Raw genomic sequence first — 23,336 nt, 5'->3', positions numbered from 1 at the left:
CAATCTCAATGCCATCTCTACGTCATAATGGCATACATCTGTCATTATTTTCAAAGTTTGAAAAATCTTGCTTTAAATAATGTTTTTAAGATCTGTTTTGAAAGAGTTAATAAATCTCTTAAATGATAGTCTCATTTACCACATGGCTTGATAAAATGTGAAATCATTCATTTTGATAAGTGAAGAAAATGCCGCAATTTATACTTCACAGAGAATTTTTTTTGTCAAGCTCAAGTTGACAATGTTGTGTCTGTTTCCTTGGTTCTTTTTTGATGTGTACCTGTTCAAGGACTCCTGTATACCTTCTATGGATATGAATATGAAAAAGACTTCTTTTTCATTAAGCTGCAGAACACAAAAATGTTATGTCCTATGTGTGGTACTGACATTTGAAATAAAGGTGTTAAATTCTATTATGAACACATTGCTTTCCTCTATTCAAGGAAGAAAAAAAATAATATTCTAAGACTTCAATAGCTCATAAATAGCTTTTGTACTCATGCTAACAGAGGAACAACAGGAATACAGTGATCAACATCCATTTAAACACAACTCTTAGTCTCCATTAGTTAGATTATCTCTGACTATATATCTCAAAAATGAATATAAACCTATAAGAGATAAGTAAAATGAAATACATCTTTTTGAGAAAAAAAAGCAAACAAACAAAAAAATCCAACCCCCAAACATTTCATTAGTTATACAAAGAATAAAAACATACTTGTACATATGTTATTATTACACATTAGTCCATATATTAGGTGTCATGGTAATACATATAATGACCAGATCATGCTATTTTTTCCACTCTGTATTCTAATATTTCATTTTAAGGTTATCTGGGTCAGAAAACTGTCAGTAAAGTGCTTGTTATTGTCTCCATGTGTGATTGATGGCTCATTTTGAATATGCCAGCAGCCTGATTCTATCAGGAGTGGCATAAGATATATCACAATATTTTAATATTGTAAATCTCAGGTATTTTTCACTGCTTTGAAAAAAATAGCTGATGTTTATTTGATTTTTAACACAGAATAGAGAGAAATAATGATTTCTAAATTATGTTGTCATTCATATCTTTAACTTACCTAAAATATTAGCAAATAACAACCTATATAAAGAAATAACTGAACCCTATACATCAAGTCTGTGATTTAAACTTGAAATGAGAGTAATCTTTTCCTGCACGTTAAATAATTACAGATGATTGATCAAAATTAAGTTCTTCAGGAAAAAGAAGACTGTAGTAGGTTAGGCCGATCCGGCAACTAAACCCCATGCAGCTCTCCCACTCCAGTAAAATGGAGAGGAGAAAAATAGAATAAAAGAGCTGAGGGTCAAGACAGGAACAGAGGAGCACCCACCAACCATGGTCCTGAGCAAAAGAGGCTCAGTTTCCTTAAAGCAAAACAGTTTATTAACAGCTACCTACAAAGAGAAAGGCAAACAAAAACGGTTACTTGAGAGGATAACAAGAAAACAAGGCCAGATCTTAAAACCAACACCACTCCCCCCCTTTTGCCTTTTCTTCCCGGCTCTACCTCCTCCCCCCAGCAGTGCAGGGGGGCAGGGAATGGGGAAGTGCAGGTCAGTTCATTCCATGTTGTTACTGCCGCTTCTCTTAAAGGAAAAGGAGTCCTTACACCATTGTCCCTTGCTCCAGTGGATCCCCTACTCACAGCGAAAGCGTGAATCCTACCCGCTAGGAGGCAATCCTTCCCCAACAGATTGCCCCAAGTACGGGCTTCACCAGTCCTGGACTTTTAAGGAGTTGTTGCCTCTCACGCTGGCATGGGTTGTCATATCGACCTTAAATGCGTCTCCATACAGACTTAGATGCGTAAATGCGTAAATGCACCTCAACCTGTGCCCACGATTCACAACAGTCTCAGGCTCAGGCATCCCCTTTAACAAAGCACCTCCCCATCAGCGGGGGTTGTCCCACGGACTCTAGATGCATACCGTACTCAGGCTCTGGCATCTCTTCTCGATGTGGATCCTCCACGGGCTGTGAGTGGGTCTCTGCTTGTTCCACTGAGGACTGCTTGCAAAGGGGCCGCTTGCAAGGGGGACTCAACCGTGGCACATGTGTCCCGTTCCATCTTCACTGACCTGGATGATCTGCGTGTCCGTTTCTCAGATCTCAGTCTTTTCTGGGTGAACTCAGCCCGATGGGCGTCCCTGGAGCGGGGCTCTCCCCGAGTTCCGCAAGTGGCTCCATCGAGGCCATTCCCAGCGGATGGCCCTGGCGCAGCACGGGCAGCTGCCTGGCTGGGCACCGGGGAGAGGGGGCCGTGCTCCCCTCCCTTCTTCTCACTCCTGGGCAAAGGCACACGCCTTTCCGATTCCTTTGTCCCGACATAAATAGGGCAATTCGCAGAGGTGCCGATTGGCTCAAGCCCCAAGGGGGACGGGAGTCCGGTGTGATGGGCAGCTTCTGCCACCCGGACTTCCCCCCCACCTTCAAACCATGCCAAAGACCCAGGAATATTTATTTAATCTTGTTTATTTTCTCATGGATTATATTATAATGGAAATTTGAAGAACTAAAAATATGTTTCATCTTCTTTTAAAGAGCCTCAAACATTTAAAAAACATGAAACTCACAGGGATAAGAAATATTAAAAAAATAATGCAACTTTTCAGTCTATCTTACTGAAATTTCTCTATCATTCATACTAATTATCCATAGATAATGCTTTGCAGTCTAGCCACTGTATTCCGAAACCCTCTCAAACGCTTGATGTGTAAGTGCTTTCTTATGTATCTATGTGTGAGTTTTTTACGCTTGACTGTAGTATCATGTTGAAATGTTGGTTTTGGAGCCTTATGCAGCATTCAGCTAGGAATTCCATGGAAGGAATTTCAAGCATTTCTTTCAGTTCTTCAGGAAGGTAATCACAGAAACGCAGAACCTGAAGCCTAGCTGTCTACTGAAGCCTTTTTAAGTAGCTTTCATATTCCAGGAGGTGATAAAACCCCATTCATACAGATTAAGGCTTCCTTGTCCCCTTTAACTGGCTTAACTATGAGACTGTACTTTTTTTTAACTTATAATTCCCTCCTTCCGACTTCCCTACATATTTTACTACAAAAAAAAAAAAAAAATTAATGTCAATTCCTGTAGACAATAGTTTTTCTTAAACACACAACCGTAACATGCCCAAAGTTCAGTCATCAAAGTCACGAGTCCTGAATCAGAAAGAATATGATGTTTCTTCCTCATCAGTCTTGGGCCACTTGAGTCTGAGTTGTACTTACTTAATGCAGTCTGTTTATATTGTCTTTCTTTTCTTTGCTTCCTAAATACTGAGTTTTTCTGTTCTGTTTGTTACCAATAAAACTGGTTTACCTGATTTGCAAAATTGCACTGCTGCAATGACCAGAAATTGACTACAGTAAGATGTGAGACCATCTAGGACCTGTGGTATCATCTTGTTTCTCTGCTCATCCATGCCATATTTTTGTTGCAGAGTCACAGGTAGTTCATTCCACAGCAAACAACTACTGTTCCTATAAACTAAACAAAACTGAAAACAATTAAAGCAGAAGCTTCTTGACTGTCATACAATTTCTGTCACAGCTAAAACAAGTCCAGATCAGCTCAGGCCATGGCAGTCTCAGACAAGACCTCATGCCCTGTGCTGTCCTGTAGTTGTGGCATTCTACTACCAAATTACACTGGGATACAACTGGTGGGTTTCCGAGCTGATTTGAAAAGTAGAAAGTCTGATTGGTTTTATTATACTCTTGTCTCAATGAGTTTCTTGGGATCAAAGACTTCAAACATGAACTAGAAAATATTGGAATCCCAATCTGTGCTCTTCTGAGACATCTATTTCTTACGAAAGCTGCAGAAAGTCTTCAAAACTTCTTGTCAGTTGGCTGGAAATTTTAACTAATTTAAATCTTACTGGGAGGACGTGGCAGGTCTTGGACTCAGAGACAGACTGAGCTGTATAAGCTGCCTTTTTATAGAAATCTTGGCTAAATAAACTGAATCTTCAGCTAGATGAAAGCATGAAAAACTGCATTTGAGCTTTGTCCTTTCTGAGAAATTAGTTTTCTGATCTTACAGCAATGTTAATTTAGGAAATTCTTGTTCTTCTCCTGCCCCTTTTGCTCTTTCTCACCTCTGTTACACGGATTGACACTGTTCTGCTTTGCCAATACTACTTTTACATTTAAAAAACCCACATTTTTTTCAAATTTTATTTTTAGATATATGTACGTATACATGCATATATACTGATGTCATTCATTAATTTTGCTCATAACCAGTTGTTCCCAGGGTTTGAAAAAGCAGCTAAGTATAGTAAGTGATTTCTTATGCAGATATTAATGTCAGAGTCCCCTTACCAAAAATTGCTTTTCATTTACATATGTTTTGTATTGCTGTTATCACTAGGACTTTATAGTTATTCACAGGAGCTGCACACATGAAATATATATACATATATTCTAATTCATATGATATGATGAAAGACCAAAACATGTAAAGAAGTATGCTAGCAAGAGAATCAGTAATATAAAGCATTAATAACTGTCTTCATGTTTTCTTATTTAAAGTTGTGATTGCTTCTTGAACAAGTTAAGAAGACTGTATTCTTTATCTGGAATTTTAGGAGATATAATTTTTTCTTTCTTTACATGATTGAAGAAAAGCAAAATGGTTCATAACAACTTCAGGTGAACAGAGGCTAAGGTCCTTAATAAAGGTATTTTAAATACTGAGAGCTAAACCTTAGCCATAGGCCATTAATGAGATACCTTAATGTTCTCTTTACTTACAGAAAACATTGTCTGAATGTTCAAAGGGAGCTAGGATCTTTCAGAACTTTGTAAGAAATATTCTTACCTAGTAGTTAAATGAAGGTATCAAGAAAAAAAATAATTACATGGGAGGCAAATTAACTATAGCAGAATTAACAATATGAGAAGGAAAGCTGAATTTGACACTCTTTGTTCTTTTTTTTTTTTTTTTATCAAGGCCAGATATGTTTGCCTGGTCACTACTCCTTGAATATTTATTTGGTTATTTTCTTTCTGCTGTGCAGGTGATTAGGAATTCATCTTTAGTTCTGTCAGGCATTATTCATGATTTGAAATTCTCATCAAAATTTCACTTGCTACTTTCACTCAATTCTGACTTTTGATGTGTTGTCACTTCTCTGAGCTTGAAATAATTAAGTAAACGATAGTAGTTTCCTGTGATAGATCTGCAATATAAAATGACAAGAAGTATTTAGAATGAACTGTGTATAACAATGAACATTTTTCCTTTGGCTTGTTATATCCTAAACACCATTTTTGGCTTTTAAATATTCTTGCAGGATACCACCACTTTGGTAGTAACTTCCAACTGACATTAGATAACAATAAGTACAAAAAAAAAAAAAAATTCTACTTCTCTCTAGCTCTTTGTCTTTGATTTTACTGGAACCTTGTCTAATGCTTTATTAGCACTTTTATTAGCACTTCACAGAAAACTCAGAATAAATAATTTATTCATAGCATCCATTCCTTTTATCATAGAATCACAGAATCATAGAATGTTTTGGGTTGGAAGGGACCTTAAAGATCATCTAGTTCCAACCCTGCTGACGTGGGCAGGGACACCTTCCACTAGATCAGATTGCTCAAAGCCTCATCCAACTTTGAACGCTTGAGCCTTGAACACTTCCAGCGATTGGTTAAGAATAAGTAAGGGTTTTGAGATTTGCTTGTTCAATCATCTTTTCCAGTTTTCCAGTCACTCTTTAGTCTATATGAATTTTAGCAAATAAAGTGTTGAATAAATATTTTTTGATGGCTCTAATTGGAGAACTGAGATTTTGTGTAATTTCATTGGGACTGCAGTATTAATAACTTTAGTTGCACGATGTTGTTTATGTTGCCTTACATAATCCTTATGGAAATGATTCTCTGAAAACACTGATTGTAATCAAAGACAAAGTAGTGAACTCAAGAGACCTATAAAGTGAGATAAGACAATTAGAATATTCAAGATTGCAGTGAGAGTGTAATATTTTGTTTTAATTCTGTTTTATTCTATCACAAAATAAAATTTTCATTTCTGGATACCGTTCTGGGATTTACAACTACTGGAAGAAATTAAAATCCTCATTGAAGACTAAATAAGAGGTAGGTGTTCTGGCTCTACAGAGTTTTGTCAATATACAGTCTTAAAAATTTTATTGTCCTGATATAAATAACATGTCGTTCATTTCTTCCATTTCTTCCATTTTTTAAGTAGTCATAAATAATGCTGAGATCTAAATTTCTGGTACTTTATCTGAAATTTAGAAGGCAGATCTTGACTATGCAGAGGTGATTTAAATGTGAAAGAAAAAAAAAAAGAGAAAATATGGAAAGTAATGTAAAAGAAAGAGAGAGAAGGATGGTATTTCAGACAGCTGTGAGGTATAAGAGCACTGGACTAGGTGATATTCTATCTTCTTTTACCAAAAAAATACCCTAAACAAACTAATATGAAATTAACAGTGATGTTCTATGGATTATGAACTCAGTGAGGTGAATATAGACAATTTACTCTATTTTGTAGAGTACTTTACACTTTATTGTGATTACTGATGCCCTGGCCGAGAAATATGGAAAATAGGGATAGTTTCACCTTCCATCCATCTGCTGCTGACAGTAGAGATGACTGGACAAGCAACTTCTGCAGTCAGCCTGTGAGACTCTTGAAGCAGCTTTTACTAGAGAAGAAATTAAATGAGGCTGTCAAAGGAATAGTTCACAAATCTCAGTGGGAGTTTTCCCACATTTCTAACATTCCAAATTTCCATGTAGTTAGTAAATAAAAAAATAAACAAATAAATCTCTCTGAAGATGGAAACAATGAATAAAGAAAACACCTGGAGAAATCAAACCAGCATCCAAAAAGATTGCAAGGATGATTTAAACTATTCAAAAGGAAACTTTAAACTATTCAGAAGGAAAAAGCAGAGACTGGGAGAATGAAGATCTGCCCACTGTAGGAGAAGATCAGGTTCGAGACCATCTAAGGAACCTGAAGGTGCACAAGTCCATGGGACCTAATGAGGTGCATCCATGGGTCCTGAAAGAATTGGCAGATGAAATTGCTAGACCATTATCCATCATATTTGAGAAATCATGGCAGTCCGATGAAGTTCCCACCGACTGGAAAAGGGTAAACATAGCCCCCATCTTTAAAAAAGAAAAAAAGGAAGACCCAGGAAACTACAGGCCAGTCAGTCTCACTTCTGTGCCCTGCAAGATCATGGAGCAGATCTTCCTGGCAAAAATGCTGAGGCACATGGAAAAAAAGGAAGTGATTTGTGACAACCAACATGGCTTCACTAAGGGCAAATCGTGCCAGACAAATGTGATGACCTTTTAAAATAGGGTTACAGCATTGTTGGATAAGAGAAGAGAAACTGACATAATCTACTTGGACTTGTCCAAAGCATTAGACATTGTCCTGCACAACATCCTTGTCTCTAAACTGGAGAGATATGGATTTGATGGATGGACCACTCAGTGGATAAGGAATTGGCTGGATGGTCGTGCCCAAAGAGTTGCGGTCAACGGCTTGATGTCCAAATGGAGATCGGTGATGAGTGGTGCTGCCCAAGGGTCAGTACTGGGGCCAGTGTTGTTTAACGTCTTTGTCGGCGACATGGACAGGTGAATTGAGTGCAACTTCAGCAAGTTTTCTGACACCACCAAGTTGTGTGATGCGGTCAATGCATCGGAGGAAAGGGATGCCATCCAGAGGGACCTTGACAGGCTTGAGAAGTGGGCTTGCGCAAAACTCATGAAGTTCAACAAGGCCAAGTGCAAGGTCTGGCACATGGGTTAGGGCAATGGCAGGCACAAACACAGGCTCAGTGGAGAATACATTGAGAGCAGTCCTGAGGAAAGAGACTTGGGGGTGTTTGTTGATGAGAAGCTCAACATGAGCTGGCAATGTGCACTTGCAGCCCAGAAAGTCAACCGTATCTTGAACTGCATCAAAAGAAGTGTGGCCAACAGGTCAAGGCAGGTCATTCTGCCCCTTTACTCTGCTCTCATGAGACCCCACCCGGAATACCGCATTCAGCTCTGGAGTCCCCAACACAAGAAGAACATGGACCTGCTGGAGTGAGTCCAGAGGAGGGCCACGAAGATGATCCGAGGGCTGGAGCACCTCTGCTATGAAGACAGGCTGAGAGAACTGGAGAAGAGAAGGCTCCAGGGACATCTCATAGCAGCCTTCCAGTACTTAAAGGAGACTTACAAGAAAGCTGGAGAGGGACTTTTGACAAGAGTGTGTAGTGATAGGACAAGAGGTGATGGTTTTAAACTGAAAGAGGGTAGATTTAGATTGGATATAAGGAGGAAATTTTTTACAATGAGGGTGTTGAAGCACTGGAACAGGTTGCCCAGAGAAAATGTGGATGACTCCTTTCTGGAAGTGTTCAGGGACAGGTAGGATGAGGTTTTGAGGAACCTGGTGTAGTTGAAGATGTCCCTGCCCGTGGAGAGTTGGAACTAGATGATCCTTACGGTCCCTTCCAACCCAAACCAAGCTATGATTTTGTGATTCTATGAAAAATTCTAGGTGTTGTAAAAAAAAACAGCAGAAACTTAAGAGGAGAAAAAGAAAAAATGAAACAGGCACCAACCTACCCAAGATTGCCTCAGGAGCATCACATCTTGTTGTGTAACATACTGAAAAGGGCAAAGAGTCTCACATACTTCTGCAGTGTTAATTTCACTTCAGGCTATAGATACTTGCTGTGAGCTGTTTATGCATTTTTACTCAAAAACATCAGCTCCTCTTCGAATAACACCATAAAGAGTAGACTCACTGAAATGTCAGGGGACATAAAATGACGAATAATTGGATGTATCAGATGAGTGAAATATATCTCAATATATTTACTATATTTTGAGGTTTAACTGCTGCAGAAAATTAGTTGTGATTGTTCAGAAAGGGTACTTTTGCAACGATTATTTATGAAAAATGACTGCAATGAAACAGATCCGTCCTAAGAATATATTAATTCATTCTTATAAATGAGAGTAGAAACAGATCTGCCTTTTGTGACTGTTCATCACAAATTCTTGATGGTACTTCTCTCACTTACCATTCTTGTCTGATATTTCCGCACTTTGGCCTCATCTCATTAACGTTGTCCCTTTTTCATGTGGTTGTTTACTATTTCATAACACTTCAAATAGAGTAATTTACAGTATTAAAATGTGGTGCTATGTATTCTTAGTAAACCTCAAGTCTTCTACAATTTGGCCAGATTATAAAAATGTGAAGTATAGGCTTAACCTTCTAGAGATAGCAATATTGCTACAGATCTATACCAACTCCATTTTCTAATAGTGGGAGCAAGAGCATATCATCTGCTTTGTGGGTTTTACAATGCTGTCATGGTTTTCAACTCACAAGTCAGAAGCTATCTACCCATAAGTATCCCTTAGATCTGAGGAGTAAGGAGTTTGACTGCAAGGACCAGACAACTGTTTTACCAAAAAAAAAAAAAACCACACCAACTTATTTAGAAAATACCAAAGCACATGACCTAAAGGGAAAAGATCAAATTTGAATCTGTTGAAAATAAACATACCACATTAAACATGATAAGCCTGATTTTTTTTTACATGGAATTGAATGTGTATGCCAAAAGTGAAAGCTGTGGGAGATTCCTCCCCCATGGCAGACAGAGGCCCTCACTGGCTGACCTGATATACTGTCAGGGCTCAGACTGAGTATGATCAGGACCACTGATTCTTATCCAGCCCTCAGACTATTACCCACTGCTCCTCTTCCATGTGGATGCTGACACTGCCATGGGAAAACTCGGAGAGGATCAAGCTTGACTATACGTCTCTGGAGGTGAAAGTAAAGGGTGTAGTGACCCAGGTGGTTTTCTCCTTCATCCTGTCAATTAGGGGAAAAACCCTGAGGTGTGACTGGGTCCTGCAGGTCAACATTTGTTTGCACAGCTGGTGTTGACCAGAGAGTGTAAGGATATGAGAAATATTAGAGTAACTGGTTCTTTAAGTTAGCTGGTTAAGGACTATTCAGTACAAAAGAATCATAGAATCATAGAATGGCATAGGCTGGAAGGGACCTTAGAGATCATCTAATCCAACCTCCCTGTCATGGGCAGGGACGCCTCTCAACTAGATCAGGCTACTCGAGGCTCCGTTCAACCTGGTCTTGAACACTTCCAGGGAGGGGGCGTCCAAAACCTCTCTGGGCAATCTATTCCAAAGTCTCACCACCCTCGTACTGAAGAATTTCTTCCTAAGATCTAAACTAAATCTGTTCTCCTTCAAATTAAACCCATTTCCCCTTGTCCTATCAGTGGACACTCTTGCAAAAAGAGTGCCCTCCACAGCCTTCCTGTAGGTTCCCTTCAGGTATTGGAAGGCAGCTATTAGGTCGCCCCGAAGTCTTCTCTTTTCAAGGCTGAACAATCCCAGCTCCTGCAACCTGTCCTCATAGCAGAGGTGCTCCAGCCCCTGGATCATCTTTGTGGCCCTCCTCTGAACACGCTCCAACAGATCTATGTCTCTCTTATGGTGGGCACACCAGAACTGGACGCAGTATTCGAGGTGGGGTCTCACAAGAGCGGAGTAAAGGGGGAGAATCACCTCTCTTGACCTGCTGACCACGCTTCTCTTGATACATCCCAGGATGTGGTTGGCCTTTTGGGCCGCATGAGCGCACTGCCGGCTCATGTTGAGCTTCTCATCTATAAACACCCCCAAATCCTTCTCTTCAGGGCTACTTTCAACCCACTCTGTGCCCAGTTTGTATTTGTGCCTAGGATTGGTCCGACCCAGGTGAAGGACCTGGCATTTTGACTTGTTGAAGCTCATGCAGTTAGCACTGGCCCATTTCTCAAGCCTATTAAGGTCCCTCTAGATGGCATCTCTTCCCTCAAGTGAGTCCACGGCACCACACAACTTGGTGTCGTTCGCAAACTTACTGAGGGTGCACTCAATGCTGTCATCCATGTCACTGACAAAAATGCTGAACAGCAGTGGACCCAGAACAGACCCCTGAGGAACACCGCTTGACACTGGTCTCCATGTAGACATTGCGCCATTGACCACAACTCTTTGAGTGCGACCATCCAGCCATTTCTTTATCCACTGAGTGGTCCATCTGTCAAATCCGTGTCTCTCCATTTTAGAGACAAGGATGTCATGTGGGACAGTATCAAATGCCTTGCACAAGTCCGGGAAAATGACATCTGTTGCTTTATCCATGTCAACCAGCGCTGTAGCTTTGTCGTAGAAGGCCACTAAATAACAAATAAGAAGGGAACTGATTAATTAAGCACACGACCCACAAACATTAAGGATTGTGTGGCAATGGAGACATCAGGGAAGACCAGAACTCATCAGTCACTGAGGGATGGACCTCAGAGAAGCAGTTCAAGCACTGTCTTGAAGAGGGTTGACCTGAATTTGTCACTGATACAATGCGGGAAACAAGAATGACACGAGTATTATGGGATATTTGAGGTGGCTTCTGGAACTGCGTAAAACTTACTGTTGGATATTTGAATGGATTTGTGGTATATTCAGGTGAAGAGTCAAAGGTGAGGAAAGGGAGGAACCCAGGGGGATTGAGGAAGAATAAGCATGGGAAAAGGGGGACAAGGGGCCTAAAGGGGCTAGTGGTTTGTATGTTGGCAACCAGTCAATAAACCTGTTTGACTGAGACCCATACTTGATGATAGCAGTCTATCCTATCTTGTAAACTATTAGTAACTACTTCTTAATTGCTTTTTTCTATATAATCTCACTCCACCTTATGTAAGAGAGCTGCAAGATATGTGAGTGATAGGAACAGGAAGAGGGACCTTGCATTCTATGTCCTGTCAGTCTGTGTAGTATTCAGCTCAGAAGACTATTGTATGAGTAGTTAGTGATCCACACAATGGCTAATTAATAGATAACATAATTAATTGATGTTTGCGTAGTCAATGAATAAATAGTCAATGCACATACAGTCAATGTGCATTTAATCATAAATATTTTGTTGTGGGTTAGACTGCTCCAGCAATCAAACCGCTCCCCCGCCCCCCTCCCAGTCGTTGACTCATCCTCCCCCAGCCCAGCGAATTGGGAGTCGCTTCTCTAACTATACAGCTGGCCTGTGAGGGGACCATTCCCCTTGGACTGAGATGGGGATTGAGAGCCCTTACCTAAAGGCGAATATTTAGCATGCTGTAAGTTTTTTTACCATGGATGATTAACTAACACGCGTGTAATATCTAGCATCCTTGTGTGTTGTAGTAGTGTATTCTGTGCATCTCTTGTGTGTTATGATAATGTATTTTAATAGTGCATTCCTCCATCATATCCGTAAAACCTGCAATAGTAACATATTGAATCCATAAGCGTAGTTCAAATAAATTGTTGCTTTGAACCTTGCAGATAAATCTGTAAGCGTAGATGTCCCATCCCACCCAGTGGTGTCGGGGAGATGAGCTTTTTTAATTCTCTGTGCTGTATCCATGAGTCACGACAATGACCGAAGAGGTTAGACTGAAAATAAAGCTTTACTTCGGATGCAGCAAAATTGCAAAAGATGGTAACTTTAAACGACATTACTTTTAACACAGTGAGATTACAGTGGATATTAACTTGGCAAAACTTAAACCAATGTAATATCTGATGTTGCTAAATTACAAAATACAGCAGACTGACAAAACTTAAAACAGCTTTTCCCTTATGCGCCTGTAAATCAAGTCAAAGATAGAGAGGGAGGTATATGAAAATGAAAGGAGAGATAAAAGAAAAGATATCACCAGCCTTGGATCCAGCTGCAGTCTCTGCTAGTAGTCGGGGTCCTCTGGTGGTGAGCATGCACTGAGAAGCTTACACATTGTCCTTACACACTCCTTTTATTAGAACAGGAGTAAATATTTGATGTACGCTAATTTATGCTTAATAGAGCCATCAACACCAAGGGCACTCAACTCTTTTTTTCAGGCCACATATACAACAGCAAGTAGGCCAACTATTTTAAAATCAGATGTTTATTACAGATTATTAGTTAAAAAAAACTTCCTAAGTACAAAGTTACTGAATTCTAAATGTATCATGAGTAATTGAAACAGTTCAGTTTATTCGTATATCTGTGTGTTTGGAATCTGGGTTTAAAAGAAATCTTTTCTACTAATCTGAGACAGTAAAAATAAAACTTGTGGTGTCTTGTGCTGTCCCTACGGTTTCTATTAAGCCTTGTCATTCTTTTTCCTATATCAACATAGAGGATCTTATATCTGTTTTTAAAGATATACGGTAGAATAGATCTTAAGTTTCAGATTTAGAAAACTGGATTTCATGGAAAAATCAAATTTATACTTTCTAACATTGATGATATTTAATATGAGTGATTGGATTTTTTCCAACTAAAAATATTTTTGATAAAGTGGGAATGAAATGTTCAGTACATACTTGCCTCATTATATACTTTCAATAACTAGGTAATTAACATAAATGCCAGTTTTGTGAGTGATGCAAAATTTAGGAGGTGTAGAAGAACTATTAAATTTTACAAGTTAACCTCCAGAATTTTCCATGACTCCTAATATATTAAAAAACAGAATATGTCTGTAGTCACTCGGTACTCAGAAATAGAGCAATATTGTCTCTAGTAAATAATTTCTTGTTCTTTTAAAACTAGTTTTAAACATTGTTCATGCTGCATGTAAATGGAAAGAGTTTCTGTAGAGACTTGTCGTGGGTTAGGCTGCTCCAGCAACCGAACCCCACAGCCGGTCACACACCCTCCCCCACCCCCAGGAATGAGGGAGAGAATTAAAGGAGAAACAGGAAACCCGTTAGTTGAGATAAGAACAATTTAATACAGATAATTTAATGCACAATGTAGATGCTCACCACCCCCTCTTATGTGAAGCCTGTCTCGTCCTGAAGCTGCAATCCCAGACGAACACGAAGCCCCAAAATAGAGAGGGGTAGAGAGAGACAGTACTCCGACAGTGGGAGCACTGGGAGAGAGAGAAAAAAAGGCAACAGAGCAAAAGCGCAGCAAGTGCAAAAGAGCAGAAGCGGCGAAAGAGCCAAAGCGCAAAAGCCCTTCTGTCCGGCTGACACTCACTTTTATACTGGGCATGACGCTGCATGATATGGAATACTAATTGGCCAGTTTGGCCCTCAATCTTAAGTTCCACCACAAATCACAAGGGGAATCGTGTCCCCCTTGTCCCGGCTATGCTCCCCCCTTATCCCACCGTGCTTCTGCACTCCGGCACACTGAAAAGTCCTTGGAGTCTCATGTCCAACCACAAACATCAACTTACTATCAGCATTCTTCTCAGAGCGAGCCTCTGAGTAAAACCAAACCACAGAGCTCTTCTAGCTGCTAAAAAGAAGAGCTAACTCCGTCCCAGCTAAAACCAGGACAAGACTTGAATATAGTGTATACTTATTTCTAGTGATTCTACACTAATTTATATAATCCAACAATCTATCCTGACAAATATTTAAGGTATGAACTGCAATGTCTCTCAAATATCAGAGATATTTTTAAAGAGTCATGCATGTTAAGTCCCTTCATATTCACAAGAAAAACTACTGGGCTGTTCTTGACATTTTAATGAAAATCTTACTCTGATTCTCTTCTGAATAATACTTTTATCCTAACAATAATTATCTGTAATATCAAGTTTCAAAGCCATTGTTTTAAAAATTAGCCTTTGAAAAATTTAACTACTTGTTCCATCTTTTTCTGTTGGTTATATTTGAGACATACTATAATTCATAAGATCTTTATTGTAATTTTTTCAGTGTTAAGTGGTACTAATTGTAAAGGCTTCAGAAAGCCAACAAGAAAATGAATTCTGAGATCAGAAACTGAATATGCTATTTTATTTGCTTAAAATGCAACATAACCTATTGTTACTTAATAAATTGTTAAAAATTAGTTTTAATCAACTTAATGTTTCAACAGTTTACCAAAACTGTTTAACCAGTCATGATGATGCTAACACACAATCTAAAGTATATATTAACACAAAATAGATCTCTTAAACTTTGTTACAGTTAAAAGTTGAATCTCTTACTATCTTTTTCTTTCTTTTCCTCTGTTGTATTAACGTTTCCACTGCTCTGTGTATCGACAAAAGTTTGGGGACCATGGTTATGACAAGTTGGGACACTCCTGATGTCTTTTCCAGGAAGGCAATCATTGTCATGGAGAGCATTTCTTCCTTCTCTTTGTCTGATGGGCCATGATGTTAATGGTGATTATTTCTTCTTCCTTGCCATGGAGTCCACTTAGGCCCATTGCTAACCACGTTTCACACACATTGATTTCTCCATTTCAACTTTACTATATGTATGGCTTTTTATTATGTGCTAGATACTTATCTTTTTTGTTGCCCCTAAAATCAGTTCTTCCTACAGCCTAAGTTTGCATTGTTATCAATAACTTACCATGCATGAGCTGTTGATAATTCTGGAGCCTGTTTTCATCTCTGGTATCATCTGGTTCATATCTTCAAGGTCTCTACTCTTATCCCAGTCTGGTATACTTTCGCATGCATGATATCCTGCTTAGTAGATGAGGGGAAAGGCTGTGGACGTTGTTCACGTGGGCTTTAGTAAAGCCTTTGACACCATTTCCAACAGCATTCTCCTAAAGAAACTGGTTGGTCATGGCTTGGATGGGCATACTCTTCGCTAGGTAAAAAAATGGCTGGATGGCCGGGCCCACAGAGTTGTGGTGAATATAGTTAAATCCAGTTGGCAGCCATCACAAGTGGTGTTCTCCAGGGCTCAATATGGGAGCCAGTTCTGTTTAATATTTTTATCAATGATTTGGACACAGGGATAGAGTGCACCCTCAGGAAATTTTCAGATCACAGTAAGGTGGGAAGGAGTGTTGATCTACTTCAGGGCATAATGGCTCTACAGAGGGATCTGGACAGGTTGGATTGATGAGCTGAGGACGATTGCATGTAATTCAACAAGATCAAGTGCTGGGTCCTGGGCTTGGGTCACAACAACCCCATGGAACTATACAAGCTTGAGGAAGAGTGGCTGGAAAGCTGCCTGGTGGAAAAGGACCCGGGGGTGTTGATCAACAGCTGGTTGAATATGAGCTGGCAGCGTGCTTGTGAATGGTAATGCTATAGGCATCCTTCATTTCTTTCTATATTGTGTATCTTTATTTTCTCTGCATTGACACCAAACATGTCCATCAGAGCTTAGAATCACTGATTTTTTCCCCAATTTTCTGTATGAATAAATAATTTCCTAATATTTATTACTTCTACAATATCATAATTCTTCTATGTACTTCAGTTTTGTTTTGTGTGTTGTCTTTTTTGGTTTGTGGTTTTTCAGTTTGACTTTTCACGCACAGAGTTCAATTAGATCAATGTCATTCATTCCTTTTTTTCCAAAAAATAAAAGCTTCAGTTTTATCTAAAATCCTTCATCTCAGTAATTGAATTCTCTTTTTTTTTTTCCTGCATACATCTGCAAGACTTTCCTTTAAGAAAGAACACGTCAGCCTCACTGTTTTCAGTAGACATAATAAATGCAGCAATGTGCTCTTGCAGCTCAGAAAGCCAACTGTAACCCGGACTGCATGCAAAGAAGTGTGGCCAGCAGGTCAAGGGAGGTGATTCTGTCCCTCTAATCTGCTCTCATAAGATCCCACCTGGAGTAGTGCGTTCAGCTCTGGGGACTCCAACATAAAAAAGACATGAACCTGTTGGAATGAATCCAGAGGAGGGTCACAAAAATGGTCAGAGTGATGGAGCACCTCTCCTCTGAAGACAGACTGAGAGAGTTGGGATTGTTCAGCATGAAGAAGAGAAGGCTCAAGGGACACCTTCTAGCGGTCTTCCAGTACCTAAAAGGGGCCTACAAGGAAGCTGGAGAGGGACTTTTTGCAAGGGCATGTAGTGATAGGACAAGGAGCAATGAATGTAAACTGAAAGAGGGTAGATTTTGATTAGATCTAAGGAATAAATTTTTCACTCTGTGGGTGGTTGCCCAGAGAAACTGTAGATGCTACATCACTGGAGGTGTTGAAGGCCAGACTGGATGAGGCCTTCAGCAACCTGGTGTAGTGGAAGGTGTCCCTGCCCATGTCAGGGGAATTGGAACTAGATGATCTTTAAGGTCCCTTCGTACTCAAACCATTCTATGGTGAGTGGAGTAAATTTCCTTTCACTCTCTCTCTGCTCTCTCCCTCCTGTCTCCGCTCTCCCTCTCCTCCCTTTTTCTATGTGCCAATCCCATACTTATATGAAAAACTTCCATTAATTCTTATGGAGTAATGTTAGAGTTATAGGTGTTAACTGCTGCCAACAGAGAATTAAAAATCACTGTTTATTCTGGTCTTAGCCAAGAGAGTGGTAGATGGCTGCTCCTCCTGGGAACAAAAAAGAGTTTCCATAGAACTACTACTTTAGAAATCTCATTCAGACCACCATTATCAGAACCTAGAAGCTCTTTCAAGAGTTAGCAGCTCTTCCTAGCTCTCTGTAGGTACTGGGAGTTGTTCCCATAAGGAAACTATATTATCAAGCCCAAATGGAGAATTACTTGATCATGCCTACTCATCCCATGTGCATCACAGCTATTGTGATCCCTGAACTGGCATAAGAGAGTGTCCAATTGATTCAGAAGCATTTGAGATTGACTGCTTAAAGCTCATGTATTCTTCTTTATTGCTAATATCTCCTGTCCAACTCATCCTTAATCATGAATGGGCCAACCTTACTGTTTAACCCTTGCTACTTAAGATCTGAACTTCTGCTTCAGCCAGCATCTCCATGAATCAGTGGATTTCCTGGGCACAAGTTGGGAGCTCTGCTTAATAAATTTAAATCTGATTCTGTTGTTACAAGAAAAATTTTTTTCCATCACAAAATTTATAGACTCAGTGTAAGAAAGGACATACCAATGGCCTTTGAAAGTAAGATTCATATTTTACATACCTTTTAAATAATGAACTTTCTATAATATTACAGAAGGTCTTGAGTATCACTATAGGCTTGGGGAAGAGTGGCTGGAGAGCTGCCTGGCAGAGAAGGACCTGGAGGTGTTGGTTGACTACTGGCTTGATATGAGCCAGCAGTGTGCCCAGGTGGCCAAAAAGGCCAATGGGATACTGGCGTGTATCAAGAATAGTGTGACCAGCAGGAACAGGGAAGTGATCCTGCCCCTGTACTTGGCACTGGTGAGGCCGCACCTGGAATATTGTGTCCAGTTTTGGGCCCCTCGCTTTAAGAGAGATATTGAGCTCCTGGAGCGAGTCCAAAGAAGGGCGACTAAACTGGTCAAGGGGCTGGAAAATAAAACTTATGGGGAGCGGCTGAGGGAGTTGGGGCTGTTTAGCCTGGAGAAGAGGAGGCTGAGGGAAGACCTGATTATGGCCTACAAATACTTGAGAAGGGATGGTGAGGAGGAGGGGAAGGGCTCTTTACATTAGTGATGGGTGACAGGACAAGAGGAAATGGGTATAAGCTTAGTCAGGGGAGATTCAGATTGGATGTTAGAAAGTATTTCTTCTCTGAAAGGGTTGTCAGCCACTGGAATAGGCTGCCCAGGGAGGTGGTTGAGTCCCCATCCCTGGATGTGTTTAAGAAAAGGGTGGATGATCTACTTAGGGATATGGTTTAATGGGAGATTAAGGACGGTTGGACTCGATGATCTCTAAGGTCTTTTCCAACCTAGAAAATCTATGACATCTATGAAATCTCTCCAGTACCTGGCATTTTGCCCAAACCTAGTTCAAAACTGGAGATGCAGTCATTATGATGAATACACTAATCAAACAAGTTTTAAGGATATGTAGAACAGAGAAATTGAAAGTATTCTGAAACTGTCATCTTGAGATACTTCAAAAAAAGAAACTGAGAAAAGCATAGATTTTGCTGTCCTACATACTCAAGAAAAACATGCTAATGTTTTATATTTCTCTTCATTATATATGCCTTTTATCCTTGTTAAATTTCTGAATGCTGTTCTCAGCAAAATGAGTAATTTACTTTTAAAGTAATATACCATTTTATTTAATGGCTGGAATAAATTTTGATATTTCTTGAGAAAAAAGAGAAACCCAGAAACTTGCAGAAGATTCCTTTTTTTTTCTTTAAGATTACACTTGTAAAGATTGTATTATTTATTTATATTTTGCACCTTTTTATTTTGTTCCTTTAAAAAAATAGTTTTTTTCTGTTTACTTTTCTTCTAATCATTTGGAGATAAAGGCAGACACAAGTTTCTACAGTTTTGCTCATTATTTTTTTCCATTAATAAAGGTAACAGAAAAGCATTGCTTACCATGAAATGCAGCCTATTTGGCAGTAAATCATAAAATGTATTATCTCACCTTCAAGAAATGTAATCCCTTCAAGTTGATAGTTTGAGCTAGCACTTGAAAGTACAAAATATGCTATATCATCCTACTTAAAATAATGACAATATTAGTAATGTCAACCACAGTGAAAGCACTGTTTCACTCTGTCATAATTCCAAATATTGATAAAATAATTAGCGTTTTATTATTATGCTAACATCCAGCTTGTATTTGTAGTTTAAGTTGTTCACAAGTATTCTACTAAATATGCTGCAATGGTTTATTTGCAACCATGATGAAATGATAATGTACAGATGTACAGGGATTACTCTTTTCACTTGCTTTCAAGGCCAAGTTGGACAGAGCCTTGAGTAGCCTGATCTAGTTGAGAGGCGTCCCTGCCCATGACAGGGAGGTTGGATTGGATGATCTCTATGGTCCCTTCCAGCCTATGCCATTCTATGATTCTATGATTCTATGACATAAGCCTTCTAGTAAGAAAGCAGGTTAGTTTCAGGACTTGAAGATATTTACATTATCATATGAAAATACAGAGAAAAATATAATATTGTAAAATGGATATCAGAATTCTTCTTTTGGCAGTCTGATCACAGAATCACAGAATGTTAGGGATTGGAAGGGACCTCAAAGGATCATCTAGTCCAATCCCCCTGCCGGAGCAGGACCACCTAGATTAGATCGCACAAGAACGCATCCAGGCGGGTTTTGAACATCTCCAGAGAAGGAGACTCCACAACCTCTCTGGGCAGCCTCTTCCAGTGTTCTGTTACCCTTACTGGGAAGAAGTTCTTCCTCATGTTTAAGCGGAACCTCCTATGTTCCAGCTTATATCCATTTCCCCTTGTCCTATCATTGGATGCCAGTGAGAAGAGCCTGGCTCCATCCTCATGACAGTCACCCTTTACACATTTATAAACATTAATGAGGTTCCCCCTCAGTCTCCTCCAAGCTAAAGTGACCCAGCTCCCTCAGCCTTTCCTCATAAGGGAGATACTCCACTCCCTTAATCATCTTTGTGGCCCTGCACTGGACTGTCTCAAGCAGTTCCTTGTCCTTCTTGAACTGAGAGGCCCAGAACTGGACACAATATTCCAGATGCGGCCTCACCAGGGCAGAGTAGAGGGGGAGAACCTCTCTTGACCTTCTAACCACACCCCTTCTAATACACCCCAGGATGCCATTGGCCTTCTTGGCCACAAGGGCACATTGCTGGCTCATGGTCATCCTGCTGTCCACCAGGACCCCCAGGTCCCTTTCCTCTGTGCTGCTCCCCAACAGTTCAGTCCCCAACTTGTACTGGTACATCTGGTACATGGGGTTGTTCTTACCCAGATGCAACACTCTACACTTGCCCTTGTTGTATTTCATTAAATTTCTCCCTGCCCAGAGGAGAAAGGAAGTAACTGAATGATCAGAAGAAGTAACTAGAATATAATATGAAACTTTCATCAGTAAACTCAAAACAGCCATCCCAAGAAGGAATAAAATTATGACAAAGAAGTCTTCCTTTTCTTTCAAATCAACCCTAGTTAAATTGGCATTTAGATCTCCTTATGCAAGAAGATCTAAATGTCTTGGCTAAAATGAAAAGAAAAAGATTTTTTAGGGGTCAACTCTTCCTTTATCTGACATATTTAAGGTGTCAATAGGAGATGAAGTTATGCATAAATTTAATCTTACAGACAAGACCTCACTGCCATTAGCAGCACATGGGCAGGAAGTAAAGAAGCTCACTCTAATCTCTTACTGTCAAATAGTTTTTGCTACTTCCATGACCTTTTGCAATCTTGCAGGTTAATAATCGTGATTACTTTTACTATACCAATTCAAAAAGGTCTGCACTGTCTCTTTCCATTACAAGAAATAATCACAAACATGTATAGTACTCTAGAGGAGTCATGTAAATGTCTGAAGTGACTATAACATTCCTAATTTATTCAAACAAATATCAGTTTAGTTAAAAAAAAAAAAAAAGCTGTGAAAAATAACACTTTTTTTTTAAGAAACAAAGATTAAGTGCAAAACAAATATAGTCAGCTATTAGCACTTTGCAAACTTTCTTTCCCACATTAACAAAAATGTGCTTCAAAAATATTAATGCAAGGATTTATTTTTTTTTGCCTAGGCAGTTGGCAACAGTTACAGACACTTTCTTTTACAGAAAATTTGCCTCGTCTTCATGTTCAAGGGACACTGTGGTCATGCTAGTCTGAGTAAGCATGACGATGAAACTAACTTCCTTCGTTTATTATACCTCTTAACTTAGAGGATACTTAAATATTTTATTCATACAATCACATGGATGCTCACATTTTTATAAAAAATTAATTGGGAGAAAAGGGAAAAACAAGCCTTTAGTTTTCACATAATTGAACTGCAAACGAAGTTTAATACAGCAATATAAGACCTACAGATTTTCATTAAAGAAATCAATGTGTAAGCATTTTCTCACTGACATCAGTATCTCATATGGGGGTCAATCTAGTCAGAAAATCTTTCATTTCTGAATTACAGTATCTCAAAATGAATCTGATCTGGAGCAAAGCCAGCCTATTCAGCACAAATCTTACACTCCTGTGGAATTTCACTCCCTGAAGAAGATAAATAAAATTTTTATGTATTTCAGCATCAATATTGCTGCAAACTAGGAGCCATCTAGAAGTTGAGTTTAGGGAAAGTTTTTTTCTACTCGGTTCTTTCTGACTGAAACTCCCAAGATACTGTTTGCAGTTCAATTCCCAATGTCTTCCCAAGTATCATATGAAACATGAGCTCCACTTCACATCAAAATCAGATTTTCCACAAGGCTACAACCCTCTTCATATACAACAAAAAGAAAAGTCAAAAACTTCAAAGATAGCAGAATTAGCAAGTAGCTAGGAAAAAAAAAAAAAATTAAAAACCCAACACAGTGTTAGCAACAGTTCTCTGATATCAAATTCTTCAACTCACCTGAAAAATCATAGAATCATAGAATGGTTTGGGTTGGAAGAGACCTTAAAGATCATCTAGTTCCAATTCCCTTGACATGCACAGGGACATCTTCCACTACATCAGATTGATCAAAGCCTCATCCAACCTGGCCTTGAAAACTGCCAGAGATGGAGCGTTCACAACTTCTCTGGGCAACCCGGTCCAGAGGAGGTTCACCTGCTGCCCTGAGCAAGGACTTGCCTCCATTCACTGCTTTCCTTTAAGCTACTACCTTTAGCTTGGCATAGGGAGGATACAATATGTCCTTGATCTTTTTTTTTTTCTGGTGGATGTTCCTGTTGCTATCTCAGGGAGGGCAGAGCATGGTGCCAACTGTCTATCTCGTTATTAGACTCTCTGATACTCCTTAACCATTCTACTTCCTCTCACAGCTCTGCCACCATGCTGAGCAGATCCCCCGCTTGGTCACACCTCACACAACTGTTCTCACTACTGTCATCCCTTGTCAGTGAATGGCTCTGGCACTTCCTGCAGCCTGAGACCTGGATGGCTGCATGTTTTCGTGAGAGCTTTGTCTGAGTTGCTGCATCAATTCTGCCGAGTGCAGAGGACTGACTTAGTTTTCTGATGGATGGATATTGTAGCTAAGCTCCTTCTGAGAGCGTGATGGTCACCAGTTAAACTCATCTCTTGATCTGGCAGGGTGACTGCACCTTTCCTGTGTCACCTTCTGTGCAAGCTATCTCATAAATGCGACACCATGCCCTGACTGATGTACCACACTGTTTGTCCACTCTGTTTGAAGTGCTTCTGGTCATTATCGCTCCCTAGGCTGCTTTTTTCAGGTATAGGAGTGGCCACTCTCTCTCTGGCAATGCCCAGGCCTTGTCAGCATCTCCTGTGAAAGATGCAGGCTCCTGGGGCATCTGCCCGCTCTCCTGATGATCCCCTGCCTCAGGAAAACCTCCTGTGCCTCAAGATCTGCTGCTCCACTGCAGATCAGGCAGAGCTACTTTAAAAGGGCATTATGATT

The sequence above is a fragment of the Tauraco erythrolophus genome, chromosome 3 (genome assembly GCF_009769465.1).
Source record: "Tauraco erythrolophus isolate bTauEry1 chromosome 3, bTauEry1.pri, whole genome shotgun sequence".
NCBI lineage: Eukaryota > Metazoa > Chordata > Aves > Musophagiformes > Musophagidae > Tauraco > Tauraco erythrolophus.
This window is presented reverse-complemented; position numbering follows the sequence as displayed.